This window comes from Aedes aegypti, chromosome 3, assembly GCF_002204515.2.
Source record: "Aedes aegypti strain LVP_AGWG chromosome 3, AaegL5.0 Primary Assembly, whole genome shotgun sequence".
Lineage (NCBI taxonomy): Eukaryota > Metazoa > Arthropoda > Insecta > Diptera > Culicidae > Aedes > Aedes aegypti.
This window is the reverse complement of record NC_035109.1, coordinates 247,243,694-247,262,179: the sequence shown is the minus strand read 5'-3', so window position 1 is coordinate 247,262,179 and position 18,486 is coordinate 247,243,694. Positions and strand designations below refer to the sequence as shown.

The 18,486-nt window shown below is 37.2% G+C and overlaps 1 protein-coding gene and 1 non-coding gene across 8 annotated transcripts in view; one reads left to right on the top strand and one right to left on the bottom strand.

Moving 5' to 3' along the window:
• Positions 1 to 18,486, bottom strand: part of LOC5565208 (serine-rich adhesin for platelets) — a 306,053-nt gene that overhangs the window by 135,140 nt on the left and 152,427 nt on the right. The gene's annotated exons all lie outside the window — the stretch shown is intronic.
• Trnas-aga lies at positions 2,539 to 2,612 on the top strand. The gene has a single exon. It is a non-coding gene; the product is annotated as a tRNA-Ser (tRNA).

Below are 18,486 nucleotides of genomic sequence, written 5' to 3'. Positions count from 1 at the left end.
AATGTTTTCAGAGCGCGCGCTCATCATAACCTTTCGACCACGCCAGCTGATTGCAGGGGGAAAGAAATTTGATATATAATGTATGGTGCTTCTTAGTATATAATATATGGTGCTGTACGGGTAGGATATTATCGCACGTCTCTTTTCTCCAAAAAATCGGCTTGAGCGTTAGGCTTATGATTATCGCCGTGACCGATAATTTCACTCCCTGCATCTTGAACACGTCCGTTTGTCTCAAAATCTATAGTAAAACGGCCGAGAAAGGCCACTAGTGCGACTATAGGGGACTGTACTAAGGGAACACTCATCCTTCTGCCTCTCTATAGAAATAGATGATGAGCTGTTTCAATCGATTCAGATTCTGTTCCATATGCAATATAAAATTGAATAACAAGCTTTTTTTCTGTATTTAACAACACTTGTTTAATCCCTTTTTCAATAATACTTGAATTGGTCAAAACTGTAGTAAACATATGTTTGCTCTAAGATGCTTTGAACTCAACGTTTCAATCTCTAGTCATTTCTCGTAAGCTATAAGCTCTGAACATACAATTTTCAAGAAACATTGTTTGTCTTGAGAAATGTTTCTAAGGACTGATTTATGTAGCTATTAGTGTAGAAGTCATTATTACCTATGATCACTGTCAGTAATAATAACAGCCCATTACAGTATAAATTGAACCACATGTTTTCATAAGGCATTATATTATTCGGCTATTTAATATTACACCTCGTTAGCGGTTGGCCAACTACAGTCTTTTAAGTTTTGGGCGTAAATGTTCACGAGGCTATGTTTTGAATTGATAATTGTTCCACGTTGTTTGTATGTAGCTTTAAAATAAAGCATTGACAAAAATGGATTAATTTATAAACTTAAGTATCGCCCAATATACATGTGAATAGTAGCGAAATTGAACAGATAAGAAGCAGACTTTGTCCCAATGTGGGCATAATGCTAATACGAAATAAAATAGGAATAAAATAATCTGTTTTTTTTTTTTTCAACAGAGCCATTCGTTCAACATGAGGGTGAAAAATTCATTCAACTGCTTAAAACCAAGATGGCGTCGAATTCCAAGATGACCGCCAGATTTTTCAAATCAAATTGATAGGGCAAAGCCATTTCAAATTGCATTTTTTTATATGTATAATGGGTGGTCGTTTATATGATACTTTATATCTCTGAAAAGCAAAGATTTTTTTTAGCTCAAAAACTAAAAATTTACACTATTAATTAATGCATTTCTGGCAGAGTTTTACATTGAAACTACATACATGTATATCACCACAAGACTTACTAATGTCACACTCTCATCGATGTCCATTGAGCACATTTTTAACGATCAATTGGAATATATGGTAGGTGATCAATCGACGACTTGCAGCGCGCTCGCGTCATTTTTGTTCATATTTGACTTTTACACACTACCGCCACCTTTTGGCATGATTGTACCCCGTTTGGCATAAGGTCGTTTGGCATAAATCCGTTTGGCATAAAGTAATTTGGCATAATGGTCGTTTGGCATAGTAGCCGTTTGACATAATGGTCATTTGGCATAATGGCCGTATGGCATAATGATTGACTTAGAATAAATATCCGCATTTTTAAGCTTTTATCGAGATCAACACCGCTGAGCCCATAGCAAAAAAAAATGGTAGGTTCTAAACAAGCGTGGTGTTCGTTCAGACATTTTCCAAGCTAAGAATTTTGAATATTTTTGTGATATTAGAGAGCATTTCTAAATAAAACTTGTGACGGGTCTCTAAATCTCAGAACAGGACGATGTCCAACTGATTACCTGGACTGATCAGTTGGACATCGTCCTGTAGATGGGCAACATCGAGCCCGAAACCGGTCGACGAAAAAGGTAAATGTTTAAATCCTTTATATGTTTGTAAGAACAATAAGTGTTGTGTCCAGTCTCGCGTCGCGTCTTGTGAGTGTACTATAGTTCTTACGTTAGCACAAAATCTTAAAAATGAGTGAGATAAAAATGGTAAACATTTAGCATTACTAAATAATAAAATTTAAAACAGTATGAATAGAAAGAACAGCCTATTTTTGAAAGAAGGCAAAATTTATAATTAAACCAATAGAAGAATAGACGCCAAAAATTATTGCGGCATAATAAAACGAAAAGACATAAAAAAGTGCGTTCAGAATCATCGAAGTGATTATGCTACTCTTCCCCGACTGCCATTTCCCCGAATTTTCTTCGAAAAGTGGTGACGAGAAAGAACGAAATATACATTTTGGCAAAAATGCTGAGGACAGTAAAACTCGAAAGAACCGCCAATTAAATAAAGAAGGGTGCATATTAGATGGCCAGTTCGTTCACCACCCTGAAATGTATAAAGTTACGACAATTCCTATACCTTAAAAACAATGCGCTCTCGGGCTAGGCATTGGATATATATACAGAAAGCGTTGTGTTTGGATGGGCATCTTATTCTTCCGAAAGAGGTGCACTTTGCGAAAAAGGACCACGTGATTATTGAGCTGAAATCGAATTCAGGTTAACTTCGGCGTTCATGAGTCCTCTCATGGCGTAGTGGTTAACGCGCCCCAACTAGAAATCGGGGAGTCGTGAGTTCGATTCTCACTGAGAAGACGTGTAACTTTTTCGCAAATCTTCACATCAATTTGTCCATCTAATCCAATTGCAAATTATATGTAATGTATAGCTTTTCGGTAGTTGTTAAACTTCCACTCGGCTGGTTAGCCGTAAACCACGATTCATTATTAAAAACAAGGAGAATTTTTATTAATTTTTCGTTTTCTAATTCATACCGACTATTGGAAAGTTCAGCGCCCACCGGCTGACGGACGAAAACGGCTTACGACCAATTGATTTCACCGCCTCCAAAAATACAGCTATTCGTAGCATCTACTTCCAGAACAGCCTTCCATACCGATACACCTGGAGATCACCACATCAGACAGAACCACAAATCGACCACGTTATGATTGATGGACGACGCTACTTCGACATTATCAACGTCAGGACCTATCGCTGCGCTAACATCGACTCTGATCACTATCTGGTGATGGTTAAACTGCGCCCAAAACTTTTCGTCGTTATAAACGTATGGTACCGACGGCCGTCCCCGTTATGACCTAGAGCAGCAGCGTACGCGCAGCACCTCGAGGCTGCTTTACCGGAAGAGGGTGTGCTGGATGAAGCCCCTCTTGAGGACTGCTGGAGAACAGTGAAAGCAGCCATCAACAATGCAGCTGAGAGCAACGTCGGGAACGTGGGACGGAGTCGACGGAACGATTGGTTTGACGAGGAATGTAGGCAGATTCTGGAGGAGAAGAATGCAGCGCGGGCGGTCATGCTGCAGCAAGGGACCCGGCAGAATGTGGAACGTTATAGACGGAAGCGGCAACAGCAGACCCGCCTCTTTCGGGAGAAAAAAACGCCGCCTGGAGGAGACTGAGTGTGAGGAAATGGTCTGGTCTCAAGAAACACGCAAGTTCTATCAGAAGCTCAACGTATCCCGCAACGACTTCGTGCCGCGAACCGAGATGTGCTGGCATAAGGATGGGAGCATTTTGACGGACGAGCGTGAGGTGATCGCAAGGAGAAAGCAGCATTACGACGAACACCTGAATGGCGCTGAGAGCACAGGCAATGAAAGATGGGACAACGGAGGAAATGCCTTCGTCAGTAGAGCGAGCGATGGAAACCAACCAGCCCCCACTTTGAGGGAGGTTAAGGATGCCATTCACCAGCTCAAGAACAATAAAGCTGCTGGTAAGGATGGTATCGGAGCTGAGGAACTCATAAAGATGGGCCCGGACAGGCTGGCCATTTGTCTGCACCGGCTGATAGGCACATTCTGGAAAACAGAACAGCTACCGGAGAAGGAAGGAAGGGGTAATATGCCCCATCTACAAGAAAGGCGACAAGTTAGATTGTGAGAACTTTCCAGCAATCGCCATTTTAAATGCGGCCTACAAAGTATTATCCCAGATCATCTGCTTTCGTCTGTCACCTGTAGTAAACGAGTTCGTAGGAAGTTATCAAGCCAACTTCGTTGACGGCCAATCGACAACGGATCAGATCTTCACTGTACGGCTTATCCTCCAAAAATATCGTGAATACCAGGTCCCAACGCATCACCTTTTCATCGATTTCAAGGCGGCATACGATAGTATGCCGCGTAGAGCTATGGAAAATCATGGACGAGAACAGCTTTCCCGGGAAGCTCACAAGACTGATAAGAGCGACGATGGAAGGTGTGCAAAATTGTGTGCAGGTTTCAGGCGTAAACTCCAGTTTGTTTGGATTCCGCCGAGGACTACGACAAGGTGATGGACTTTCAGGCCTGTTGTTCAATATTGCGCTAGAAGGTGTTATGCGGAGAGCCGGGCTTAATTATCGGGGTGCGATTTTTTTCGAGATCCAGTCAATTTGTTTGTTTCGCGGATGATATGGACATTGTCGACCGAAAATTTCTAAAGGTGGCAGACCTGTATACTCGCCTGAAACACGAGGCAGCAAAGGTTGGACTGGTGGTGAATGCGGCCAAGACAAAGTACAAGTTAGCTGGTGGGACCCAACGCAACAGGACTCGCCTAGGTTGCAGTGTTACGATTGACGGGGATACGTTCGAGGTGATCGACGAGTTCGTCTACCTTGGACCCTTGCTGACAGCTGACAAGAACAAGAAGTCGGGCCTACTATGGCCTCCACAAGAAGCTACCCAGACAACCAGAAGTCGCATAACAGTTTACGAACAAAGTCGTTTATTTATTTAAATTGCATCACACCCACACTACATGGTGGATGAAATCGTTTGATTGATGGGTTTCCTCGCATAAAACGTTATTTTATGAGTTCATATGTACATTTTGTTTCCTCCCGTATACTCGTACAACGTACAGTCGGATCAATCCGTAGCAGCTGTCAAATGAACTTTGTTATCATAAATTAAGTCGCATAAGAGTACAGATTAGTTCGCAATAAAATCGATACACTCGCATTGCATGCTATTTTCCATCATATAAAAATGCACGGGTATCACCTCCACTTTTGTACGTATAAGGCCTTTTTGCACCATCTTATACGTGAAACTTTTCACATATAAGCATCGCATAATGCAAAAGGTGATTCCGTTATACGTACATTTTGGTTGTGTGGGTACCTAAAAGGTCAAAAAAGATTCACATCCGCACCAAATGTACCATGCACAAAACGCCCATAAGGCCGGTAGTCCTCTACGGGCATGAAACATGGACAATGCTCGAGGACGACTTGCAAGCACTTGGAGTCTTCGAACGTCGGGTGCTTAGGACGATCTTTGGCGGTCTGCAGGAAAACGGTGTGTGGTGGCGAAGGATGAACCACGAGCTCGCCCAACTATACGGCGAACCCACACACCAAAAAAAAATCTTAGATTTACACGTAATTTTAGCTTCAATCATGCAAAGCCATTTCTCATGTATTATTCAATGATAAAACCTACAAACACATCTATTACATCCAACATTGATAGCAAAATTCTTAATATTGAACACGAAACGTCCTCTCTTATAGAACGTTGCATGCAAAAGGCTCGGTTTACATGATTTTCACGCTGAAAAATCAATCATAAATAATGCACATCAAATGACAAGCCGTCGATTCATCCATGTGCATTATATATGACAGAATGTTTAGCGTAGAATCATGTAAACCGAGCATTGTTGTTTGCAATTTCACTTCCTAGTCGCAAGAAAGCATGCAATATTGGCGAATGTTGGATAGAAGATCATGAAATGTTTCAGTTTCACTTAAGATCGCAAGCATTTTCGAATGCAATGAGACCAAAGACAAATTAAAGACCTCCATGTCCCTTGCAGTTGACCAAAATTTTTTGGCTCATAAGGTAATCTAGAATGCCGTGAAAAGTGTACTGCGATCTGTCAAACTTGGGTACCTTTTGTACTACCGAGGGACGAAATGCAGTACTAGAAGTGGTACCCAATCTGAGCCCGAGTGTGACGGACCTGATGAGACAGTTTACATTAAATATTTATGGTTGAATATTCAGTTATAACTCGTTTTACATGATTATCATAAAAGTTTACGTGTCACGTGAATTTAAAATTTTTTTGCTGTGCAGTATTCAGAAGGTGGCCAAAGCTGGAAGGATACGATGGGCAGAGCATGTAAAATTTTATAATAAATGTTGTTCTAATTATGTTTTGAATCAGCCTTAGTTATTATAATCGATTCAAACAAAATCATGTTGTAATTTCTTCCATCAACTCAGAGTGCTTCTTACAAAAATGAAACAAAATTCGTTATTTGTAAAACACCTTGATATGATTATGCTACAATTTTGTTGTAATCTACTGATCGGGGTGCCTTTGACAAAAAAAATACTGTTTTAGTTAAGGTGAAGATGCATCGAAGCCAAACCTCGAATTTTCAAGAGCACAAATCTAGAAAACCTGACGACTGTTCGTACTGAAAATCTAATCGATTGGTCACCACCAGCGAGTGACCAGTGAGTAGCATTTTTAGCACAAACGGTTGTCTGGTTCTCTAGATTTGTGCTCTAGAAAACTCAAGGTTTGGCTTCGATGCATCTTCACGTTAAACATTGTTAGATTTTCAAAGGGTATCTCATATACCTTATTTATTTTCTCCTCAATTGCGATCTCTGTATTCGCGGAAAACAGGGCAGTGGAAACTAATCTTCCAATGAGAATGCAATATTTGTAAACATGTTTTATCATATTGTTTCGGGAAAGGTTATTCAGCTCCTCTGGCTCAAGTCTGTATCTCGTGCACATTGGGTAACCTTTCTGCTCCTCATGCAATAAAAACCGAAACCAGGCCGCATCGCACTGCATCCATACAGGAAGCCTAATAAATCTCGTCGTGACGCTGCTATCGTATAGTCAGATCTGAGAAAGAAAATATGGGCGACACACACTCGAGCCAAAACAACCGTTATTGAAGTTTGTGGAGACATTTATTATTACTTGGTTCGGTTGGCCGGCCAGGGTGAGGGTACCACAGTTTGTCTGCGATCTGCGTCGCGCCTTTCCACTATGGGTAGCTTGTATATAATCTGACGGCCAAAAATATTTGGCTATCTCGAGTTTTGTAATATGTACTTGTTAGATTTAATATCTAAATCAAAATAACAAGTTTTCGAAACAAAGTGAGAGTTTGCTGAATAAATGTTTACTATGGAGTTCAGGAACAAAAAGTCGAGGAGAAAATATCGAAATTGCATATACATGGCGGCAACTTTTTCCTTGTTTGCAAAAATGATTTTCGACCTACTATCCCTTCATATTTCCTCTTCGATATTTTGTCCTTTCGACCTTTTGGTTTGCCCATAGTGTTCGTCGGATCGCTTGCAATGACAGCAACAACAATCACGATCAACGATGGTAGACTTGTCAACAGACATTGAATCAAGTTCCACAATCAAACTTCATTGCGCAGAAGACGTGCCGAAGGGTTTGCGGTGACTAGTTTGTTCAGTGGGTCAAATCTTAATTTCGTATGCAACCGCTGTCGTCTATTTGGCGTTGTTGAATGTTGGCTTGGTTGGAATAATGATTTATGGGATCCAATTGTAAATAATTGTTTTTGGTAATGACGATCCAGTTTTCGTGTTCTATTACTGTCTGTACAATTTGTTTGCTTGCTAATTGAGCATGGGGTTTGTCAACCCGGACAGTATAAATATTTAAGTTGTATTCACCTTTTGAAGTTGAACGCTATGCCGTTTGTGGAACAAGTCGTTTGTTTTTATTTGTTCACAGCTAATAAACAATATTGGCATTGCGTGCAATCAACGATCAACTGCTGTAATATATTTTTCGCATTGCTTGTTCATAGTCCTATGTTAGCATAGCACAGTCTTAGTAAAACTAGTTGAACTGAATCAATTAAACTGTGTAAAAGGTAAGAACCGTTCTTGAATTAACCTGAAGCTGGTTGTAGGTTTTGCGAGTTTTTATACTAGTTATGAACACTTCTGGCCAAGATTCAATCGCGAAACAATTCAATTCAATTCGAAACAATTTGTTATGGTATTGTAGTCGAATATATGTTTTGTAAAGCCTGTCAACAAATTTCATTTATTTACTTTCAATAACGCATATAATAGTAGTTTACGCAAAAAGTTGCAGAATGATGGTGTTCACAGCACGAGGCGTACTTTTATCTAACGAGTCTCGCCGACAACGAATTTGAATCCTGGATCCGAACGCAAAAGAGATCTATTATTGTTTTCATCGTACTTGATGGAGCATGTGGTAGAGTTGCAATCATCATTCATCCATCGAAAATCAACTTTTTTCGTCAATTGAAACCAAAGTTTTTGAAAACTTTAGGTGTTTCTGTTGAAACCTACTGTTGAGATGGGGATATTACTTTGCCGTGAATGATCACCTCAATGCTGTTAAAAGCGTATTAATATTTACAATAATTTCATTTAATTTTGAAATTACTTACATTCTAGTGTACAATTCACGAGTCTGCAAAGCATCCACCTTCCAACTGAATTCTTTCCTCTTTTTAAACAATTAAATTATCTACCCTCTCAAGTCAGTGTTGCCAGTTTCACAACACCAATAATTCTCCACAACACCTACCTACCTTGATACCTTGATGGCTACAGCGTAGCGTCACGCCATTGCCGGGTGTATTGTAGAGCTCCATCTTCGTCGGTCTTGGGCGAAACTTCTCCAGTTGCCCCTCTTTATGCTTCTGCTGATGCCCTCAACGAGGCCTTTACGGCTTTTGATTTTAATTTGCCTTTGATTAGTTTTATCCGTAGATTGTCATTGAGCTAGATTTTTATGTTTTTTTTTTAATTAAGACAAATAAATGTCAGATGAATTACAACTTAAAAATAAAATTCACACAAATAAAGTAAAAAAAAAATCCTGCCTAAATCCCCCAAATTCAGAACAACTGACCGCGATAGGAACTCTTTGCCTCTTCACTTGCATATAAGAGCCTGGACTAGAGACTGCTTCGATTTGATGTTCTGAAAATTTGTCTAAAGCATCGAACTGATTTTTCATTTCGATGCAATTATCAACATTATTCATTTCACCCTTGTAAAAAAGCGTGCATTCCGATGAAACGTCTTTTCTTCCATTTTTGCCACGTTTAGTGACTTAAAACCATGTCTTTGGAAGAAAGCTGTGAAGATTCACCCTTGCTTTTGTTAGTAGTTGCAACCATGTTTAATGAATAAACGAAGGAAGAGACCTTCAAAGAGGTTTAATTCCCAAGACGGTGTCCAAGAAGGATTACCACCGCTAGCTTTCGCTAACGGGTTGAACAAAAAATCGAAGGCACGGGTCCAAAAAAATCGAAAAGGGATCAATAGTAGTCGTACTAAAACTACTGAAAAGTAGTGTTATTTGTTTTTTTCTGAGCACTGAGAAGTACTGATTTATTGCTTCAGGGAGATAAAAGAAAATCCCGCGAGCAGAAGGCATTTGTGTACCGTTTTGATTCACATTACGGACAACTTCAAATTCCGGACACTGTACTTTGTATGGGAAACATTTCACACGAAATGTTTCAATTTTTGCCGTTCAAAAGTTCTCACCTTCGAGGCTCGTTTTAGTTAACATTTTCCATAGATAGGGGGAGATCCCCCAGTACCGGACAGCACCCAATACCGGACAAAGTCGAAACATTGAGAAATCATGGTCCAATCAAGATGGTGTATTAGTAGTAAAGGAAGCTATTATGGAGACTAATGTTTGCGTAGAATAACACATCCTTGAAATATGCATGCCTTCTTAAAAAACTACAAAAGTTTGAAAATTTCAAAAAAAATTACGTGTTGCCTTAATTTTGAGCCTATTTAGTAATTATTTTGAATATGAAAAAATACTTTGGATCACGCAAGCATATTCTAACATAAACCTATTTTGATAGTATGAATGTATTTTGTACCATAATTGGACTAAATATGGACAAATTACAATTTTGGTTAAGCACCTCCTGTCCCCCAGTTTCGGACAGCCTGATTTGTTATATGATATCTTTGTAATTATTGCACCAGTGTCTCAAAATACATTCATTTTTCATGAATTCCGTCGATCATGGTATCAGAGATGCAATAAAAATAAGGAAAACTAACATCCAGAACAACATCGTAAAATGTGCTATTTTTCATCATATAAGAAAGAGGTTTTTTATGTACATCTTGCTAACTAAGAAATACTCAAATTGTTCTTGTAAATGTTGCAAATGCATTGAATTGGCAATTATATACTATTCCTATAGTAAAAACATTCAATGATGTTCAAATTTACAGAATTCGAGGCATTTCCAGATCGTGTCCGGTATTGGGTGCCACCTTTCAAGATCGATCAATTTGGTACTAAAATACATCATCAAAATGCAATGTCAAAATTCATGTTTATATTTTCAAATTTTTTTTGTACACTATAAAAATGATAATATTTATCATAAAAGAGTAACACGAGCACATAAAACCAATATTTTACGAATTATGAATTTAGTGGCTTAAGTGTCCGGTACTGGGGGATCTCCCCCTATTTAATATTTAATTAAAATATTTAATGCTCAGCTCCCTTAGACGCCTCTTTAGTGGGCCGATCTCAATTAATGATTTGACTTTTCTATTCATGATTTTTATGAGCTGTCCGGAAATCGAATCAAAGTGTCCAGAATATGAGGCAAAACCAAGGAAGCGTCCGGAATAAGAATCATGAAAAGTCCACTCATTTCTATTTATTTAAAATTATTCATGTAGCGGAATCAAACTCTTCATCCACCATTCGAAAGTTAATTGTTTTGAAGGCTCGATAACGTGGAGGAATCATACAGAATGATTTATTTTATATGCTTTCTGATGAGTTATACTTCACTGAGGTCTTAAGTGTCCGTAATATGAATCAAAACGGTATGCACAGTACGAAGGTACGATGCGCAAAGATTTGTTTCTATTATGTTGATGATTCTTCCACCAACTCAGTGTGCTTCCAACAAAACTGAAACAAAATATGTTCCAATTGGGTTACAATTTTGTTGTAATCCGTTTGTCAAGTATGTTTTAAAACAAGAACTGCTGAATGTTGAAAATGTCTAAGACTGTGCAGTAATGGCTGATATCGCTTATATATTATAAAATATGTTTCCAATCATATGGCGAAGCTGTAAGCTTGAAGAATTAGCCAAGACCTAGTTCCAATCAAAGGATAAATTGATTTGCCTTTGAATTATTTATTTAACAGTTATCATAAACTGTTTTAAATAACTTTGGGAAAGTCCCAAAATATTGTTCACATTATCCTTAGACACTCAGCAATAATGATTAAACTGAAAATGGCTGAGTACCCTGATGCTAAAATCTATCATTTTTCTTTCATCTTCAATCTACGTCCGCAATCAATTCAATGATTAATAGGCACTTACCACAAGCAATCGAATCGGAAACTGCAAATGAAACACCACTCCGAAACAGTATAATTTTCTCACATCATCACCCTAGAATTACTCAATCAAAAATCGTTTTGAATGCATCGAAGAAGCGTACAATTTGCAACCACCAACGAAAGCGAAAGAGACGTTGCTCCTGACCGACATTGCGTACACTTTTTCAAGAGCACATTGCACTATTCACCGGGCTCTGACTGATTGGTGGAAAAAGTGAAAGCCCCATATTGGTCATCACTCCCCTACTCTGTGGGTTAGACCGTGAATGAGATGATGCGGCGTGAGGGGCATCGCGAAAGCCATTTCACGTGGCATGGCAGGTGCCTTACACGTCCGAAAAGTAATAGCATCGGGGTACCCGCACGGTGTGTCTGGAACCGTTAACAACAAGAAAATGTTCACCAATTAGGCACCCACCTCTCGAAGGATATAGTTTGAATAATTAAAGATTTAAAGGTTTTGGACTCCTTTGAAGGGGTATTCACATGCTTCAAAATATATCCTAACAGTTCATCATTTTGATTTGTAAACCAACGAAGTTGTTAGTCAAGTAAACATTTGACATTTAAATTATATGATATCTTAGCATTTTTCTATGAAGTTTGATATTGAGTTTCTATATGCCTTTGTTATATAAATGGACACTATAAATAAGGGGCCTAGATAGCCATAGATAACGCGCAGCTATTCAGCAAAACCAAGCTGTCGTGTCGTGGGTTCGATTCTCACCGGTTCAGGGTCTTTCAGTAAAGAAAATTTACTCGACTTCCCAGGGCATAGAGTATCTTCTTACAATATACACATGCAAGAATAGTCAATTGGTATCAACAGAAAACTTTCAAATCACGATTTCAGACACACCGTGACCTACCTATCAGTTTATGAAGACACTCCACAACTGAACGTGTTACAAGAGCAAAAAAAAAAAAAGCAGAAGCGATACGAAACAGCCGGAAAGAATTTCTCCACTTCTCGCGCGGGTGACGAGTGGTCAATCAACCGTGAAAAGCAAAATCAAACAACAGAAAACAGAAGATCGACTGCGCGGCGGCATTCATTGAAGGCGAATAAGAAAAAGAGCTGGCTGTTGGAAATCGATACCAAACTCCATTATCCGTTTTCGCCTAATTATTGCCTACCCGATCGTTTCTTTCTTGGCTCTTTGCTAGCTGCCGATGCCGAGGTGAAGGCGGCTTATTATGCGGAGGTGGTAATTTTCCCAGCTGAAAATTTCGCTTTTATTGTTTCTTTTTGTGCTTTTGTTTTATTTTTTTTTGTTTCTTGCGCCCGCCATCTCATGGTTACCAGGTCAAGGCCGTCCGATATCATCCAGTTCTATTATCTCACTCACGAGAGAAAGAATTATAAATTATCCCTGTAAAAGAATTTTTGATGAATCTCGCTGAACATACATCTAATAATCCATTACGGCTTAGTTTCCCGTCATTCGTTTTGGCAGCCATGATGACAATGAAGCTATCAATATCACAGTAATAAAACTCAGTGCGCATAGTTCATATTGATTTGAAAAATGATGCGCTTGAATGCCAAAAGTATTCTGATACTTTTTCAGCAATGTCAGTGCAAAGTCAACTGATTGTCATTAATTTGAAATCAAAGGATGAGTTAGCAACAATCATCATCATCAGTACCAGGAATTTCATCTAAAATTACTACAGAATAAGCTTCCTTTCATGTATTTAAGTACCAATTGATCGATCTTAGAATTACCAATATAATGCAATTGCAACATTTTAATGGATAATTTTCTTTCTACTAAGCCTATCAATGTAATACCATCTTCATATATGATGGAAATTACCACTTTTTAAATTGTTAACGCCCAAGGTATTCCACAATTGTGCTTAAGTCCCGAACACTTAAGGCCAACAGTGACTTCAAATGCATCTTATTAGATGATATTTGTAAAAATTTATATCTTTCGCAAAGTCTGACTGTTAGCTGTTAGGTGTGCCGGTAAAAATGTTTTTTTTTGTAATATGTTAAGTATAATTGCTTTTATGTAAAAGAAGGGAAAAACATTTTGATTCAAATGCCGAACACTGTGTTCATTCTGCCTCATATTCCGAACACCTTGATTTCCAAACAGTACGAATAAATCGTATTCAAATGAATAATTTAGCAAATAAATTGATCTGAGCTCGTTTTACTGTCCTCGAACTTGAGAATCAGCAGTTTTCTCGAGGTCTAAAACATGTTTAAATTGAATTGCAATTGGCTGTCATTTCCTTGTAATTTGATGACATATTTCAGCCTAATCGCCATACAAAAAGCGAGTGTTCGCAATATGAGTCTGTTCGAAATTAGAGACAAAACAGTACCCAACATAGACTACTTGATGAGATTCACGTTTTTAAATTACTATAGTGAGAGAAGCCCCGTGATTTTCGCGAAATTCAAGCCTACTACTATGACCGTTTCCAGCCCTGACAGTAAGAGTTGCAAAAAATATTTTCAGTCGGAAAAGTTCAACTCTTTTACTGCCTAGGAGGAGAAAACTTACGCTTACCACAAAAGGTCCAGAAAAAGTTAAAATTTGACAATGCATTTCTCCGTCGTTTTCTGAGAGATTTTCAAAAATTTTGCGCAATTCTCAAGATCACTTAAAAGTTATTTAAATAGATCATATACCTAATGCTTTTTAACAGAAATTATTTCCTGGTACAGATTTGTAGCACAAATAAACAATGTTACAATGTTTAATGTGATAAGTTATGGCTTTCTTGGTAAAAGATAAGATCCAGAACCCAAATTCACATGTTTGAAATGATATATAAATTTTTGACTACACTCAAAATTTGTTTTACTCAAGGAACCTCGAAAACCCTATTTTAAAACTTGTTCTCCTCTGAATCAAAGTTCAACCCGGTGACACGTAGGTTTCTAAGCATGAATTTAATTTTACAGGCCCGGCAAACATATTGTAGCAGAAATAGAAATCTTTGATTACACTCACAATGTATTTCAAATCAAAGCCTTCCTATAAAGCAAAATTAAATAAAAACCTGCCTATAAAGCAAAATTCAAAGCAAAAACTGATGGTTTTCTTGACTGAAACATGACTTCTGAATTATATTCGATATGTGTATGCAGAAATATATTTTTTTTATTACTCTCTAAATTGATTCCAATTTTAAAAATTACTAACATCCCATTTCTTGAACTATTTTTTAACATATTGTTTGTCGCTATAAATTCTATCATATAAGCCTGATGAACATGTTTGACATTTGACAAGTTCATTTAAAATTTATTTTATTTCGGAACTACACAAACTCCTTTTAATCCTTTGGCCTGCAAATAAAAAATAAAAAACAATTGTTTCGACTTTCACGTTTCCCAATATCCCAAAAAACAATCCGGAGAAAGCTAAAAGCTGTTTTTCTTTCATTTCTGCACGAATAATGATATTGTATTTATATTTTTATCTTTGATTGTGGGTTTGTTTGTAACTGGTAATAATTGTTAAACTAGAATAAGTAATGACGTATAATTGGGATCTGTTTTGTCTGTTGATGCCATCCAATCAAATAAATAAAACAAAGACATGTTAACATTAATAAGCTTATAAAAGGAAAAGGAAATTTTTATTATATGTATTCAAAAAAAAAAACAGCCAGTTTTGTAACTGTTCGTTTTTAAATCAAAATTTGATATGATGAGTAGTGAATTGTTTATTTCTGTCCAAAAATCTTATGCAAATAAATTTGAGTCGGAAAATAACATATCACCGCTTTGAGTTTCGATTTAAAAAAAGGTTAATAATACGGTGTTTCCTTGTTCTTAAGTAATATAAGTTTTGAGTGTTATTTGAAATTTTCATTTCTACTCAAACGTGTTCACTGGACATCACAAACCAAATATTTGCCAAAAACAACACGTCATTGCTTTGCATTTTGATTTACAGGCTAGCAGGCTAAAACTTTGAGATTTTAGTAGTTTTTAAGTTGAAAAAATATGTAAACAAAACGTTTTATTTCTGCTCTGACGCATTGACTAGACTTTTACAATCAATACTTTGTTTAAAAAAAATACATGAAATTACCATAAATGTTGAGTGTTTTTAAATTTCTATTTCTGCTCAAACACACTTTCTAGACTTCAAGATCGAAATTCATGTCGGAAAAATTGAATGTCATCGCTTTGAGTTTGCATTTATTAGAAACTTTTTCGAAACTATGGGGGTGTTTTCATTTTTTTTTTTTTTGGAAAAAAGACATTTTGAATGTAATCTGAATTGTTTATTTTACCCCAAACATGTTCACCATATATCTATAAGTAAATAAATACAAAAAAAATATATCTTCGCTTTGAATTTCGATGTGTAGGCTAACAAGTTAAAAACTATTGTTTCTTGTAGTTTTTTAAGCAAAATAATTTTTAATTTAGAATAATTTTAATTTTTGTTCGAGTGGAACCAATGTTTTTGTACAATTGAGAGTATTACTTAAAATTACATTACAACTCGGCAAACATACCATACGGCTACGAAGCAGAGAGGTTGAAAACCTAGAGTTTCATGTAGGTTTTTGATAAAGAAAAGTTCAATCCAAAATTTCTATGTTAGCTCAAATATTCACAATACACGACGCGAGACTGGACACAACAATTATTGTTCTTACAAACATAAAAATGATTTAAAATTTTCCTTTTTCGTTGACCGGTTTTGGGCTCGATGTCCAACCAATCACTGTTCTCTCACTGTTCAGTTGGACAGCGTCCTGTAAATGGGCAACTCTGGTCGACGAAAAAGGTGATTTAAAATTCCTTTTTATGTTTGTAAGAGCAATAAGTGTTGTGTCCAGATTCACGTCGTGTATTGTGAGTGTACGGTAGTTCTTACGTTAGCACAAACCCAGAATTATGAGTTGCTCAAATATGTTCACTGTTTTTGTACAAGCCAATTTATACCAAAGAAGCTAGACTTCATCACTATGAATTATGATTTATATGCAAACAGGTTGGAAACCTTAAGTGGTTGATAGTTTTTTCAATGAAACAATTTTTAGTGTAATCAGTATTTTATATTTCTACCCAAAAATTGTCACTGGACTACAGTCAAATCGATGTCGATGAAACTACATGTCATCGAGTTGAAATTTTTTTATAAGCAAACTGTTCAAAATTAACAGGATTTATTATTATTTTTCTAGTGAAATAAAATTTGAGTGTAACCTAAAAAAAAACTATATTTCTGCTAAAGCATTTTCACTGCATCTCTATAGCCTTCATGTCGAAAAAACTAAATGTCATCGCTTTGAATTTCGTTTTATTACTCTTTAATGAATGTTCGAATCCTCTGAGCAGAATCTCAAATAGAGAAACTTTAAAGTAGATGGAGTACCGTGTACCTTTTAATTCCGCTCCTAAATGCTTATCTTTGACAGATACGCGTATTTCGACTACCACTTGCAGTCTTCTTCAGTGTCAGTTACTCGTATCCAGTGGATACGAAGAATCAGAAGATCCAAAAGACGTCGAAAATAATTGAATTGTGATGCACTGTTTTTCATTATTTTGGACACACCAATACATTTTGGACCCTCAAAGTATATATTTTGGACCCCCGGCATTTTTTTATCGTTTGGCGACAAAGTCCACGGCACTGGTTGTATAATATGCTTGCCCATAGTCTAATCAATCGATTGACAATGAAAAAGCGACGGAATTCTACGCTTTCAGTTCAGAAATTAGAAAAAAGTGTTTTGTTTACATTTGAAAAAAAAACTGACGTCTTCAATTTCTGTGTGTAACGTGTTGTAACGGTTGCATGGATGAACCGATTAAATTAATTTATTTTCAGATAAAATAAACACATTTTCCATGCACAAACGCTTGATGCAAGTGCGGAATGGTCCTATCTTTCCAAATGGCATGCGGATTGTATTGGTCTTTCGATTTTAACTGGAAAATTTGCAGGAAAATGGTCCAGAGGGTCCAAAATATATAGAGGTCCAAAATATATTGGTTACCCTATGCAGCGTTACATATGTAAATCTGTGTAAAGTACCAAGCTGAATTCACGTCTGCAGAGTGAGTTTCAAAATAATTTATTCACATACGATAGAAGACGATTCAGAATAATTAAACAAAAATGTTTGCTGGAACTTTGTACAAACTTTAAAAAAGGGACAAAAGAACAGTTAAATTAAGGCTGCAAGCATATTGAAAAAACAAGATTAAATCGACATTAAATCGGTATGTTTCTATTAAACTATGTCTCACACAAAAGTTCTAGTCATATTTTGCTTGCTCGATGGTTTGAATCGCCAATGTGGGCTTCGTGGCCGTGCGGTTGGTGTTACCAAGCATTTAACCGCATCGTGTCAAGGGGTGTGGGTTCGATTCCCGCTTCAGTCCGGAAAACTTTTCGTCAGGAACGTATTTCGATTGTGCCACTGGGCGTTGCATGCTAATCCGTTGTCTAGTGTAGTGCTTCCTTCAAAGGGCAAATTGTCCACTGGAAGCATTAACGTGTAAATTAGGAGTGCCCTGGCAAAGTTAGGTGTATGGGAGTTAAAATTATATGGAAAATGAATTGAATCAATTTGGACGAATAAATGAAGGTAGCTCTATCATGTGAATGTTGTCTACTGAACACAAAAGGTTTCATGCGGATTGGCTATGTAAAACGGTGTATGATTTCCTATGGCTACAACTGGCGTATGGCCAAAACCGGTGCTTCTACCCTATATCATGTTCAAGAAAGTCAGTAAAATTTTCATTTTGAAATAAGCCTGGACCGTCACAAAACCGTACTTCATAATGGCTTTGTATAGTTATCGTGGACATCACCATGAGGCAAAGGAAATTCGTTACCTGGTATCTTATAGGGGGGGTATACTAGTTTTGGCCACCCTAAGAAAAAGTATTGTTTATACATAAATCAAAGGACCTTTGATTATTGTCAATACGTTAAACGAAAGCTGTCAATCCATGCTTAGCAGGAAGAATATAAAAAGTAATCAGAAACTTTGTTTTTGTATTAAAAATTGGGGTGGCGAAGTTTGATTGAAAATACCAT